The sequence below is a fragment of the Camellia sinensis genome, chromosome 7, assembly GCF_055761805.1.
Source record: "Camellia sinensis isolate YWXY chromosome 7, ASM5576180v1, whole genome shotgun sequence".
In the NCBI taxonomy this organism is placed as follows: domain Eukaryota; kingdom Viridiplantae; phylum Streptophyta; class Magnoliopsida; order Ericales; family Theaceae; genus Camellia; species Camellia sinensis.
Window position 1 is genome coordinate 156,161,109 of NC_138967.1, and position 16,093 is coordinate 156,177,201.

The window sequence follows — 16,093 nt, forward strand, 5'->3', positions numbered from 1 at the left end:
AATAACACAAAAAATTATGTTCGTGACATTTACCAACAGATGCCACTAAACTTTAGTAGCAATGGCATTTTTTTAAAAATGTCAGGATACTAGGTAGGTGCAAATTACTTTTTATGGCACTTAGATGAAAAGTTTCATAAACAAATATTTTATAGCATTTTGAGAAATGCCACTAAGTCAAAAACTTTCCAAGCTTATAATGGCATTTTTGAAAAAACAAAAAATGCCAATATATTTTTAAAATTTTTAGAATGCAGTAAATGATTAAAAATAAATAAATTGAACTCAATATACACTACAGGAAAAAGCATATTCGGCGACTAAATTCCTGACCAAAAGAAATTTGGTCGCTGAAAGTATAGCTTTCAGCAACCAAAACAGCATTAGTAGCCAAAAGTAAAGCTTTTTGGCGACTAAACAATTTTAGTAGCCAAAGGTCTACAATTGGCGACCAAAACTAAGTTTAGTCGCTGATTATATGGGTTTTAGTGACAAAAAAAATTTTAGTAGCCCAAAGTAAAGCTTTTTGGCGACTAAAAAAATTTAGTAGCCAAAAGTCTACAATTGACAACTAAAAATAAGTTTGGTCACTGATTATATGAGTTTTACCAACTAAAAAAAATTTTAGTAGTCAAAAGTAAAGCTTTTTGGTGACTAAAAAAATTTTAGTAGCCAAAAATCTACAATTGGCAACTAAAAACTAAGTTTAGTCGCCAAAAGTGGTTATTTTTAGCGCGGGATAACTAAAATCCTAAGGCGGGAATTAAATTTTTTGGCGACCAAAAGTTTGGTAGTGAAAGTGCATCTTCGGTGACCAAATCCGATTTTGGTCAGCAAAAGTTAAGTTTTTTAACAACTAAAAAACAATTAGTAGCCAAAAGTATAAAATTGGCAACTAAAAAATATTTTTAGTCACCAAAAGTGGTCTTTTTTTATTTTACTAGTAAATAGTTTATTTTACATAAATTATGTTCAATAAAATAATTATGTTTATACATATACTTTTATATTAATATAGATGTATGTACTATATAAATAATATATGTTGCATATATAATTATTAGATTTGAAAAATAAATTTAATTTTTTAATTAGAATAACAATGTCCAATTATATAATATATAAGTAAAGTTATGCCTTTCATTAAAAAGCTCTAAAATATTCTCAAGTGTCCATTCCAACATGCTAAAATCTTTCCAAGTATCTTTAATCTTTACAAACATTAAAGAACTAATTATTTTTCTTTGACTTTTTCTCTCCCACTTCACTTCTCTTTTCTCCTCTTTTCCTTTCCACTATTTCTCTTTCATCGTGTCTCTATTTATTCCTCCATAATTATATTACTTTATATTTATATCTGAAGTGTTCATAAGCCACTACAACATTTTCTTAGTTTAGTGATATTTGAAAGTGCCATAAAACTATTCTTCTAATGACATTTTTTGGTCTTGTGGTATTTTAAACAAGTGCCACTTCTATCGGTGCCACGGTAGATACGAGTGCCACGGTAGATACTTGCAAGTGCCACTGCACCATCATGGCTAAAAACTTTCAATGACATTTTTAATGTCATGGTAGATATTATTTGTGACACTATCAAGCGCCATTAAAAAAAGAGTTAATGACACTTATAAGTGTCATTACACCATCAAGACTAAAACCTTTCAGTGACACTTTAATGTCATGGTAGGCACTATTCGTGACGCTATCAAGTGCCATTCGTGACGATAATTCGTTGTAGAACAATTTGATCCGCTCTTGCAGAGACTCGAACCGCTAACTGTAACAAGCCTGCGGGGGGACCTCGCTACAGCTCGGACTCGATTCGTGTCACGGTTCTAAATCTGAACCAAAGAGTCCAAATCCGACAAATCGTTTTGAGAAAACAGATTTTTGAAAGAAGTGCCAAACATGGACTGCTTTGCCAGATACAGAGTCGCCACCTAAATATTTTATTTTGGGAAATTTAGGAAACCCTGACTCGTTTGCCTAAGGCCACGTGTCCGTCATCACCAAAGTTGCATCGGCTCGGGAACTTGGGTACGATTAGGGAAGGTCACTTCGTGAGCACCCCCGCTCGCCCGGTCAGAGACCGGCCTCTACTAACCATGATATCTATTTTTGAAAACATTGTATGTTCTTATTCCGGTTATTAGCCTAGGTTACTATGTGATGCGCACAGCATACAAGTATAGACTGAGTCGCCTGAGTTGGAACAAAACATTTCATGTTTATTTTTGAAAGATGGTTTGCTACTCACAAGTAGGCTTAAAGCAAACATTTGATGATTTATTCCAATCCAAATAACCCAACCTTCACCCACAGGCATTCAGACAGTTATATCATATAAGCACATAGCCTCATGGTAAGCATGCTATCATGGCAGTCACTCACACACATGCAAGGATGCTAAAGCATAAAACTTATCGAGTACTCCAAGCCAAAAACAGAAATTACATTAGAAATCATGCATGATCCTAAGTATACAGAAATGCCTAATGCAACACATGCAAAAATGCAACTATAGCAGGCTCGGCTATTCTAAACATGTCACATGAAATGCTACAACTATCATGTATTCAATTTGGAATTGAAAGTACAATGCAGTTAGTATGGTGCGCCGAGCCCGGTGCATGCAAAACAGATGAATGATGCAAACATGCTGTCATACTGTATGCTAATTGAAACATGCCCTAATCTAACCATCATAAGCGGATAAATAAAAGGGAGAAAGACGTGGGGTTGGAAGACATACAACACACACACGCACACTTATTACAGTTATGCCCTCGCGCAGAGGGTCCGAAAGAATAATACAGTCCTGAATAAAAGAATATTACAATCCAAATATTACAGTCCGAATAATATACAAATTCCTAATTAATTAACAAATTAACTAAGAAAACTGTAAAACTGGCATGCAAGCCAGGGACTGCCTTGCTCTGATGAATGATGCATGTCTGGGCTGCCTTGCGCGGAAATCCACCGGGATGCCCCAATTAGCCTCTGTTTAGCAGTTATTCTTGGAATGCGTGCCAAGTCCCGAAAAGTTACTGATTCTTCATTTTGCTGCAACAGAGAGCAGGAAAGGGACATAGCAATGTATTTTCACAAATATATGCATGCCTCGATCCTCGTGCCACCAATCACGCATATCGAGGCATGATGGCCGAGGAGTCGAAATGCACATTTCAATATAGGATGAATGCACATGAAAACACAATAAGACCTAACTCCATCATGGATGATCCGGAGTGTCGGTGACTGGGGAATTGAGACACATTTCGTCACTCGGAGTATGAAATGCGCCTCGTTTCCCGTGCCCGGGCTAACTCCTATCCCGAACACGATGCAATAAGCATGATATGCATGAAATGCAACTAAGATACAATCCTAACATACACAATGTCATGAAAATGAGATGCCTCGAAATGCGTGCACACGGGCACGCAAACCGAGAAAATGCATGAATGCGATCTAAGACACAACCTAGTATGCACAAAGTTATGAAAATGAGATGCCTCGAAATGCGTACACACGGGCACGCAAACCGAGGCAACGGCATACGCAATGCAACATGGCTAAAATGACATATAGAATGCAACATGGACTTATACTAACATGAGAGAGCCTCAGCCACACTCACATAAGAGGCCGATGGATGAAAATGAAGTGCCTCGAAATACGTGCACACAGGCACGCAAACCGAAGCAATGGCATACGCAATGCAACATGGCTAAAATGGCATATACAATGCAACATGGACTTATACTAACATGAGAGAGCCTCAGCCACACTCACATAAGAGGCCGATGGATGAAAATAAAGTGCCTCGAAATGCGTGCACACGGGCACGCAAACCGAGGCAATGGCATACGCAATGCAATATGACTAAAATGGCATATAGAATGCAACATGGACTTATACTGACATGAGAGAGCCTCAGCCACACTCACATAAGAGGCCGATGGATGAAAATAAAGTGCCTCGAAATGCGTGCACACGAGCACGCAAACCGAGGCAATGGCATACGCAATGCAATATGGCTAAAATGGCATATAGAATGCAACATGGACTTATACTAACATGAGAGAGCCTCAGCCACACTCACATAAGAGGCCGATGGATGAAAATAAAGTGCCTCAAAATGTGTGCACACGGGCACGCAAACCGAGGCAATGGCATACGCAATGCAATATGGCTAAAATGGCATATAGAATGCAACATGGACTTATACTAACATGAGAGAGCCTCAGCCACACTCACATAAGAGGCCGATGGATGAAAATAAAGTGCCCCGAAATGCGTGCACACGGGCACGCAAACCGAGGCAATGGCATACGCAATGCACTATGGCTAAAATGGCATATAGAATGCAACATGGACTTATACTGACATGAGAGAGCCTCAGCCACACTCACATAAGAGGCCGATGGATGAAAATGAAGTGCCTCGAAATGCGTGCACACGGGCACGCAAACCGAGGCAATGGCATACGCAATGCAATATGGCTAAAATGGCATATAGAATGCAATATGGACTTATACTAACATGAGAGAGCCTCAGCCACACTCACATAAGAGGCCGATGGATGAAAATAAAGTGCCTCGAAATGCGTGCACACGGACACGCAAACCGAGGCAATGGCATACGCAATGCAATATGGCTAAAATGGCATATAGAATGCAACATGGACTTATACTAACATGAGAGAGCCTCAGCCACACTCACATAAGAGGCCGATGGATGAAAATGAAGTGCCTCGAAATGCGTGCACACGGGCACGCAAACCGAGGCAATGGCATACGCAATGCAATATGGCTAAAATGGCATGCAAACATGCTAATGGAATTTCAGCACTGAAATGTGGGGGAAAACAGCCCCGAAATGAGGCGAAAGTACACCCGATGCATGGAATAGTCTCGAAACATGAATTTTGGCGCCCGAAATGGCCTATAACTATACCAAACATGCACAATATGGACATGCAATGAATAGACAGTAGCAAGGAAGTCCTAAAATTAGCATTTTTTCAGTTCAAAGCATGGCCAAACAGCCAACAAAAACAGGGCAAAACTAGCATGCAAGAAATGGCCCTAAACATGAGATTAAGAAGCAACTCACAGCTGCTGTCCTCAAACAGGTTAGGGGCCTTCTACAATATTGAAGAGGGGCTAAAAATATCATGTTTTTCAGAACTGTAAAATCCCCAAAAACAAACACAGGTATGGCTGCACTCCTATGCAAGAAAAGGACCAAAAGGTGGCCAAAGAAGGAAATGGTAGATGCAAAGCCCAAACAGAAAAATACTCTTCTACAACACTGAAGAGGGACCAAAAATATAATACTTTACAGTTGATGTCCGGACTCAAATCAGTATACAAGTATGCTCAAAATGCCATGCAAGATAGGGGCCAAAAGAGGTTAAAACACAAAGTATACAAAAAATTCATCAAACAGCCAAAGACCCTTAATGAAACATGAACATGGGGTCAAAATAAGACTATTTTAAGTTCTGTAAATCGTCCAAAAATGGAAGCAAGATAGGCTAACAAATCATGCAAAAATGGGGATTAAAAGAGAGATATAACATGAAGTGTATAAAATATGCCTCAAACCATGAAAGGCCCTTAATGAAACATGAAGAGGAGGCCAAAATAAGACTATTTCTAGTTCTGTAAAATGACCAAAAACAGGAGCACAAGGGGCTGCCAAGTCATGCAAAAATGGGGACCAAAGATGGATATAATGACAAGTGGTACATAGAGGTCCCAAACAGTGATGAGCCCTTCTTCAATGTTGAAGAGGGGCTCAAAATAAGCTTACTTACAGTTTACATAATGCTTCAAAACAGATCACACATAAGCTAAAAATATCATGCAAGAAAATGACATTCAAGAGGGATATTGAAGCAAGTGCAAGATGGGGGGGCTCAAACAGGGTTGAGCCCTTAAGAAAAAGTGAAAAGGAGCTCAAAAGAAGTCCACTTTCAGTTAGGGCTGGAGCTCAAAATAGTAAGCATGCATGGCTTACAAAAGAAACAAGGAATGGACCAAGAAAAGGAGAAGTGAAACTCACCCTTGAAGACAAGTCTTTAGCAACTCTTGGCTTGAGTTTGTAGCACCTTTAGGCCTTGGAGAACACCTTCAAACTTCTGGAATGGAGGATGGAAGGGTGGGGGTTGATGGTGTAGAAGAAATGGTGGTGTAGGACTTGGAGATTTTCAAGGAAATGAGAGAGATAGAGGGGGATTTTGTATACCAAGCTTGAAGACCAATTTTTCTAACCCCTAATACCAATGCTAGCAGCTGGTTATAAGGACCAAAAGGAGAGGGAGCATGGAAGGAAAGGGTGGGGGAAAAGGACCAAGGCTTTCCCTCACAAAATATCCCCCGGATACAGATCTTTTCTGGGGGATACAACTATACAGCTGTAAAGTGTGAATTGTGAGGATCATGGCCGGCCACTTTTTGGACTTGAAGGTGGCCAACCGGCCACCCTCCCTAGCCGGCCGGCTAGGGGTCAAAAGGGTCAAGGTGAATTAGTGGTCGGCCACCACCAATTGTTGTCCTCCCATGTGTTCTCAACACAACCCTGTGGTTAAAATCTGAAAACTGTAAAACAGGAGGGACAATAAGCCACTTTTAGGAGGGGGTCAAAAGGGTCAGGAAGAATTAATGGCCGGCCACCAACTTTTAGGGTCCTCCCATGTGTGTACATCACAAATATGTGGTTAAAAGTTCAAGAAAGTGGCCCAAGGGTGTTCAACATTGACCCGGAAGTGAGGAAAATCGGGCGTCGGAGGGCGTCGGAGGAATAAAGCTGGTTGCTGCAACAATTGCTAGCCTCCCACCCTTCTACGGCCTTCCCGGTGATAAAACAGAGGTACCTACCAAAAATGAACGAAAACCGATGCAAAAAGAATGCTCGGGGGCCAAAACGCGCAGTTTGAGGCCCCGAAAACGGGCTGTTAAGCACCGAAAGTGGCATTCGACCACGAAGTGGGTCTCTCGGACCTCAGTGTCCCTCAAAAGGGAGTAAATAAGAAGTATGCCAGAAATCAGAGTAAACGGAGATGGTTAGGTGGTCCCGAAACGAGGCACACGGCCAACGGTCCCGAAAAATCGGAAACCGGACTCCAAAATGGGCAAAATGGCCTACGGCCATAAAATGTAGCCTACGGCCACTGAGAGATGGTCTACAGGACCTCTCCCTCCCCTCAGGAAAAGAAACAGAGAAAACCGAGTCTGGTTCGCAAACCGAGGCAAGGCACAGAAGAGGGTTCGAAAGTCCGGAGGCAGGGCGCACGGCCGCGACTCTGAGACTTCTGAACGAGCATATTATGCAACATCACCAAGCGCTCAATCAGTGACGTCTGAGTCTTAAGGTCGGTCAAAAATGGGGTGTCTACACCAACCTCCCGCACCATAAATCTTATACACCACACTCTTCCCACTACACCTCTAGAGCACCATATGATTATATATGCAACATATATTATTTATATAGTACATACATCTATATTAATATAAAAGTATATGTACAAACATAATTATTTTATTAAACAAAATTTATGTAAAATAAACTATTTACTAGTAAAATAAAAAAAGGCCACTTTTGGCGACTAAAAATATTTTTTGGTCGCCAATTCTATACTTTTGGCTACTAATTGTTTTTTAGTTGCTAAAAAACTTAACTTTTGTCGATCAAAATCGGATTTGGTCACCGAAGATGTACTTTCAGTTACCAAAATTTTGGTCGCCAAAAAATTTAATTCCCGTCTTAGGATTTTAGTTCTCCCGCGCTAAAAATAACCACTTTTGGCAACTAAACTTATTTTTTAGTCGCCAATTATAGACTTTTGGCTACTAAAATTTTTTTAGTCGGTAAAACCCACATAATCAGTGACCAAACTTATTTTTAGTCGCCAATTGTAGACTTTTGGCTACTAAATTTTTTTTAGTCGCCAAAAAGCTTTACTTTGGGCTACTAAAATTTTTTTGTCACTAAAACTCATATAATCAGCGACCAAACTTAGTTTTGGTCACCAATTGTAGACTTTTGGCTACTAAAATTATTTAGTCGCCAAAAGCTTTACTTTTGGCTACTAATGCTGTTTTGGTTGCTGAAAGCTATACTTTCAGCAACCAAATTTTTTTGGTCAGGAAATTTAGTCGCCGAATATGCTTTTTCCTGTAGTGTATATTGAGTTTAATTTATTTATTTATAATCATATACTGCATTCTAAAAATTTTAAAAATATATTGGCATTTTTTGTTTTTTCAAAAATGTCATTATAAGCTTGGAAAGTTTTTGACTTAATGGTATTTCTCAAAATGTTATAAAATATTTGTTTATGAAACTTTTCACCTAAGTGCCATAAAAAGTAATTTGCACCTACCTAGTGTCCTGACATTTTTTAAAAAATGCCATTGCTACTAAAGTTTAGTGGCATCTGTTGGTAAATGTCACGAACATAAATTTTTGTGTCATTATTTTATAAAATGTCATAAAATTGATGTGACATTTCTTTATTGAAATGCCACTAGAGCCTTATATGTTTGTGGCTTTGTGGCATTTATCTAAATGTGTCACCAAATATTATTTTTGTGGCATTTTCTAAAAACATGCCACTAGTATAGTATCACCAAAGTGTGTTTTTGTTGTAGTTTTGTGACACTTGTTCATTGAAATGTCACTAGAGCCTTTTATGTTTGTCGTTTTGTGGCATTTTTCAAAAACGTGCCACTAAATATCATTTTTGTGGCATTTTCTAAAAATATACCACTATTGTAGTGCTACTAAAGTATGTTTTTGTTGTAGTTTTGTGACACTTATTCATTGAAATGTCACTAGTGCCTTTTATGTTTGTCGTTTTGTGATATTTTTCAAAAACGTGCCACTAAATATCATTTTTTGTGGCATTTTTTAAAAATATGCTACTAGTGTAGTGCCACTAAAGTATATTTTTGTTGTAGTGACCAATTCTAAAAACACATACATAGAGGATAATTAAGTTGACAAAAAAATAAAATATGAGCCTTATAACAATTTTATATAACCTTTGGGCTTATGTTTTATATTTATATTATCTTTAGGACTAAATTGATTCGAATTTTATACTTTAGGGACTTAATTGATAAAATTGAAACTTTAAAGACTTAAATGAAAAAGGTGTTAAACTTTAGGGACTATATTTGTAATTTATCCTTTAAAATAATTGTATTTTTTAGTGTAAATTATAGTCACCTCCTCTGAGGTTTCTTATAGGCTCCTGTACTTTTTTCTTAATGTGTAGTTTTTCCCTTTCCGTGTTGACCATTAGTTTAACTAATTAAAATTTTTTCTTTTGGGTAAAAGTTAGTGATTAATTATTAGATTAACATATAAGGGATTTTAGTTTTGTTTGTATAATATTTGAAGTAATTATGTAAATTAAGAATAAAATAAATCAATTAATCATTTTTTAGGTAAACAAATTATTATGAATTATTGAAACTAAATGAGAAATACTAGAACTTATATGTATGTAATGCAATAAATTATATATATATATATATATATATTTATAGTCAAACCATGTGAGTATTTAGAAATAAATTATTTAATACTATCCAAATAAATACATGTAGTGTTCCAATTTGATTTTTATTAATTTAGATAGTAAGGCTTATCAATTTTATTTTAGTAGTTTTTAAGATAACTGAACTATAAGATGCCAAGTATTGACTAAAAATTATCAAATAACTTCTTTTATATTTATGTAATTATTTTTTAATTTGTTTAATTATTATTTTTGTGATGATCAAACCCACAAATATCATAACTTACATATGGTAACATTACCTTATATATATAGTTAAACCATATGAGTATTTAGAAATAAATTATTTAATACTATTCAAATAAATACATACATTTTTCCAATTTGATAAGTAAATTATTTATATATGTGGTAATCAAACCCATGTGAGTATTTAGAAATAAATTATTTAATACTATTCAAATAAATATATGAGGGTGTGTATTATAGTATTACCTTATATATTTATAGTCAAACCATGTGAGTATTTGTAAATAAATTATTAAATATTACTCAAATAAATACATTTGGTGTTTCAATTTAATTATTATTAATTTAGATAGTGAGATTCATCAATTTTAATTTATTTTTTTTAAGACAACTAAACTGTATAATATCAAGTATTGATTAAAAATTATAAAATAACTTCTCTTATATGTACGCAATTAATTTTTTTAATTTGTTTAATCATCACTTTTGTCATAACAATAGGTTATTCTATAATATACACCATTTTATGTGTACTATATACAAGTTATAACATTTGTGATATGGAGATTCCTAACAATTACGCTGGTCTCCCCTCATTTTTCTAAAATCACACCGACCTCCTCTATGACTAATCCTCTCATTAAAGCCGTTACTCATATGGGAGGTATAACGATTCTAATTTAGACCCGACCCATTTCCTACTTTTGAATTCGGGAATCCATATCCTTAACTATTGTTCATTTCATTTTTATCTTGTTGCTAGTTGAGTTTGGTTTTTTGGGAGTTATTATTGTGTTTGAAACAGGTTGAGAGTTAGTTTTTTCAAAAGAATTGTTGTCTAGATTTTTGCTTATTCACTCGAGCGGTCTTTTACAGTTTACAAAACTTCTGAAAGTAGAGTATCTTCGCTCGAGCGGTATTTCTTACACTTGAGTGGTATTTTACAGGTTTGAACTTTTGGGAGGGGGTCATTGTGTGCTCAAGCCGTGTTTTTAGTCGCTTGAGCAATGTCGCTCTTTGTGTCTGATACTCGAACGGTGTTTTGGTTGCTTGAGCGGTCTGCGTGTATATTAGTTTCGAAAAGAGGGATTTATGAATTATTTTTCACTTCCTCTCTCTCTCTCTCTCTCTCTCTCTCTCTCTCTCTCTCTCTAAAACATTCCAAATCCTAGTTCTTCACTGACTTTCTCTAGTTCTTGCCCTGAAGTCCCAAATACTCTATCATCCGTTTATTTCTTCACCCTATTCCTTTTAGAGAAAAAGGTTGAGCTCGTCTCAAGGTTCATTCTAATTGGAGAAAATCTGATTTTCAACTCCACCAAACTTCAACCCTTGCTATCTCTTGTCTTCTAATCTTGAGGTAGAGATTTCTTCAACTTTTGGTATGATTTTTACCTTAGTTATTTGTCCATTGTAAAAATCTAGTGACTTGGGGATTTTGGTTTAAACCTAGGGTTTGATTTTTGAAATGTAAAAGAGAGGTTTTCAAATGGGTTCTTGAGAAAGGTTGTGGGGATGTGTTTATGGTTGAGATATGTTAAAATGGTGGATTTCTTTACTTAAAATTGATTTTGAAAGTAAAGGGGAGGTTTTGTTCAAAAATCATGGATATTTGGTTTGTGAAAGAAAATGGAAAATGATGTTGGATTTTGTAAGAATGGAATGAATGTGTATGTTGATGGTGATGGTGAAGTTGGATATGTAAAATCACTTCTATTTTGAAAATAATGATATTATATATTTTGTTAAAAATTATCTGTTGAACAAAAATGTCCGTTTTGGGCTATTGGTGGAGGATAACTTTGATTGTTGTAGAAATTACGTGAGAATTAGGTGAATTGAAACTAATTACTCATACATCTTGCATTGAGTATTGTTTCATACTTCAACATTGAAAATGTATTGTTTTGGAAAAAATGGGTGAATACCTTGGTGAATCTAGTTAAGGGGTGTGCTTGTAGTTATTATGTTGGCCTGTGTGCCCTTACTGAAAGTTAAGAAACCCACACGGTTAGATGTCGATTCTTCCAGTTAGTATCTGTGACAGCCGGGTTCCTTCCGTTTCTCTTTCTTTTTCGCTTCGTTCTCTATTTGCCTTCATTGGGTTTGAAGCATCTGGAAATGGTTCCTCAGGTTAAAATTCTAGTTCTTGTTTTTGTCGGTGTTGAGTTTTACTTGTTCTGGAGGATGCGTGGGTGAGTCGGGAGTGCCGGGAGCGGAATTTTTGGGTGGCTGGGCTTGGGCCGCATGTGTGGGGCCCTAGGCCGCACGTGCGGGGATGGGCTGCATGAGCGGCGGGTATGGCCGCACGAGCGGTGAAGGCTTAGACCCAGAAAATTTGATTCTGCCTAGAGTGCACGAGCGGAGAAAATGGGCTGCACGAGCGGTCAAGGTGGCCGCACGAGCGGCCAATTGGGCAGTCTGTGCCCTGTTTTGTTAAAACGTATTGGTCCGAATATATATCATCTCTAACTCATTTTTCTCTCATTCTAAACCTAATTTCTCTCCTCCTTCTCTCTAGAAAACACCTCAATCACCCAAGACTCTCTGATTTTTGTGATCCTTGGGTCCAGATCTTCATCTTCTCCCTCTAAATCTTGAAGATCCATGGTTAGGGCTCACTCGGTGTGTTGGAATCAAAGCTCTCTCATCCATCTAAGTTAGGGTTTCTCTTCTCCATCTTCTCAAAGGCTTTGAGGTAGGGATTTCTTGAGTCATATATACAAGTTTTGCTACATTGTTGTTGATTTAAAAATGTTCTAGATGTTTTGTGTTGATTTTATTGGTTTTGATTCAAAATGTAGAGATAGTTTGAATAGGGGTTTATATCTCAATCTTCTATCATTTCTTGAGGGTTTCCCTCTACTAAACTCAAAGAAAATTTCTAGATGGAGTTTCTTTTGAAAAATGATGAAAGTTTATTTCTTATGAAAACCCTAGAAATTGGGGCTTTTGAAAAATAATGAATGTGCCTTTGAAATTACATATTTTCTTGTATCAAGAGCATGTATAAGACTAAGTCTCACCAAATGTTTGTCAAGGTAGTAACTTCATGATATATATGTGTTGGAGACTAAGTCCTCTTTTAAAATCCATTGATAATTGTATGTTTGTGTAGAGTGGTAAGATGACAAGTTGTTGAGTGCCATAAGTGATGTGAAAATGCTTAATCGTAGTGTAATGGAAAAGTGAAATGAATGATGGCATGTTAGCCATATTGAAAATTTGGTCATGATGAATTAATGTTGAGGAATTGTTGTGGTGTGTCGAAGACACATGGTTATTGTGTGAAATGAGAAAGTGTAATTATGCGTTGGAGACGTATGGGTATCTTGTGGAAGAACATGTAAGGAGGAAATGAAAATGTGATGTTGAATATGGTTGTAGACAAGTTTCTTTTTGTTGAAAATAAAAGAATGCTATGAGTTAGTAGTTGTTGCATCATATTTTCAATTGTTTTAAAGTCATTATTGTATATCATGACATGAGTTGGAAAAGCATTCATTTTGAGAAAGATCATTGTAATGAGAACTAATGGAAATGTTTATGGGGTAAATACGGTGGTAAGTCCGGATAGGGGTTGTAGTTGAACTTGTTAAGTTGGCTTGTGTGTCCTTGGTGAAAGACCAGAAAGCCGCGTGGATAGGTGTCAAGTCTTCCGATTAATACCGGTTAAAATGACAGTTTGGTAGTGCTCGTCGAGACTACTTGCAGACACCAACCTAGGGATTACCAGTGTCGCATTTACCACCCCTGTTGATTTAAATATTGGAAGTTGAAATTGATGAGATTGCTAAATATTATCGAGAATATGGTGAATTTAAAATTGTGCATTGAATATTATTGAGAACATGATGATTTTGAAATAGTGCATCAAAATAAGATTTTCCTTCATTATTGGCACATGCGTTGATGGAATTGGCATAATGTAGACGCGCTTTCGAGAACTCTCCAACATTCGCGTGCGCGAGGGCGCAAATCTCGTTTTGTTCTGAGCTACTATAGTTCAGACTCAATGTCACGGTTCTGAATCTGATCTCACAAAGTGCAATGTGAGACCAATAAATCACCAAAGAGTCCAAATTCGGCAAATCATTTTGGAAAACTGATTTTTATAAAGAAGTACCAAACATGGACTGCTTTGCCAGATACTGAGTCATCACCTAAATATTTTATCTTGGGAGAATTTAGGAAACCCTGACTCGTGCCGAAGGCCACGTGTCCATCATCACCAAAGTTGTCTCGGCTCGGGAACTTGGGTACGAGAGGGAAAGGTCATGTAATGAGCACCCCTGCTCGCCCGATCAAAGATTTTTTTTGGTACTAAACATGATATTTTATTTTTCAAAACACATGTATTCTTATTCCGGTTAATTAGCTAACCTTACTACGTGATGCGCACAACAAACAAGTATAGACTAGATCGCCTAATTTGGAACAAAACATTGCATGTTCATTTTGTTGAAAACGGTTTGAAGTTTGCTACTCGTAAGTAGGCTAAAATGAGGATTTTGATGAATTGTTCCAATTCAAGTAATCCAACCTTCACCCACAGGCATTCAGGCAGTTATAGCAAATAAGCAATTAGCCTCATGGCAAGCATGCTTTCATGGCAGCATTAACACACATGTAGTATGCTAAAGCGTAAACACTTATAGTGTACTCCGAGCCAAAACAAAGAACTAGTTAGAAATCATGCATGATCCTAGTTCATGTTAAGATGGCTAATGCAACACATGTGAAAATGCAACTAAAATAGGCTCGGCTATTCTAAAATGTCATGTGAAATGCAACTTGGTATATGTATTCAAATAGGTGTTAAAAATACAATGCTAGTTTGTATGATACGCCGAGCTCGGTGCATGCAAAACAGATGAAAGGATGCACACATGCAAGCATAAGGTATGCTAAATGAAATATGCCCTAAAACTAACCATCGTAAGCGGTTAAGTAAAAGGGAGAAAGAAATGGGGGTTGGAAGACATGCATCACACACACACACGCTTATTACAACATTACGCCCTTTCGAGGGAGGGACCGAATAAGAAGCTAACTAGCTAATCTAAGCTAATTAAACTAACTATTACACAACAAATTAATTAACTAATCCTAGTTAACCAATTATTACAAAACAAATTGAAATAGCTAAACGCATTAACTATTAAAGTACAAACCAAAGCGTAAACTAGCTATCTAAGCATGGCAGCTAAGGAAAGCAATAAAAGCAGAAGGTTCTCAGAGGGAGAAAATTGGATGCATGCTCGGTCGCCTCGTGCGGAAATCCAATGCGATGTCCCAATTTGCCTCTGTTTTTAATTGTTCTCAGAACCTTGCACAAAGCTCCAGAAAGCTTAAACTCCACCTTGGGAACTTGTGGGAGGATGGCCGACCAGTTGTTGGTGTCTGCAGCCATGGTCGACCACCTATCTTTGTTGAAAGTCAGAAAAAGTGGTCGGCCAGCTAGTTTTTCTGGCTGGCTGACCAGTTGTTGCTGCTGAACTCCAGTTTGCTGCAACAGAGAGCAAGAAAGGGCATGGCAATGTATTTGCAAGATAGGTGTGCACAACCACCCTTCCTATCATGTCATGAGCTCAAGGGAGTGTAGTTCTCGACCCTCGGGCCACCAATCGCACATTTCAATGCATGATGGCTGAGAGGCGAAGTTGCACAATTCAATATAAAAATGAATGCACAAGTAAACACATAAAGCCTAGAACTCTATCATGTATGATCAAGAGCATTGGCGACCGAGAATTAAGGCACATTTCATCACTTCAAGTATGAAACGTCCCTCTTTTCCCGTGTTTGGACTAACACCTATTCCAAACACAATGCACACAAACATGGCATGCACAATGTGACTCAACCATGCAACTCAATGCCATGCGACTTAAGCATACAAACATGCAAAGGACAAATGTGCAAACATGCAATTAGCATACTAGCATACACAATGCTATGAACTACATGGCATACACAATGCTCGTGACAACTAGCATACGCAATGCAAATGGTAACTAGCATACACAATGCAATGAACATGGCATACACAATGCTAAATTAATCATGCAAACAACATGGCATACTTAATGCTATGAATTACATGGCATACACAATGCACAATGGACTTAAACCAAAATGGATGGGCCTCAACCATACCCAAATTAGTGGCCATTGGTGATGAAATTAAGGCACAAAAGGCTAGGTATGCATGCACAATGCATTGGCCAACCAAGTAGGCCTAAGAGCACAACCCTCAAGAAGGCTCAAGGAGTGATAAATGTGCAAGTGTGACAACAC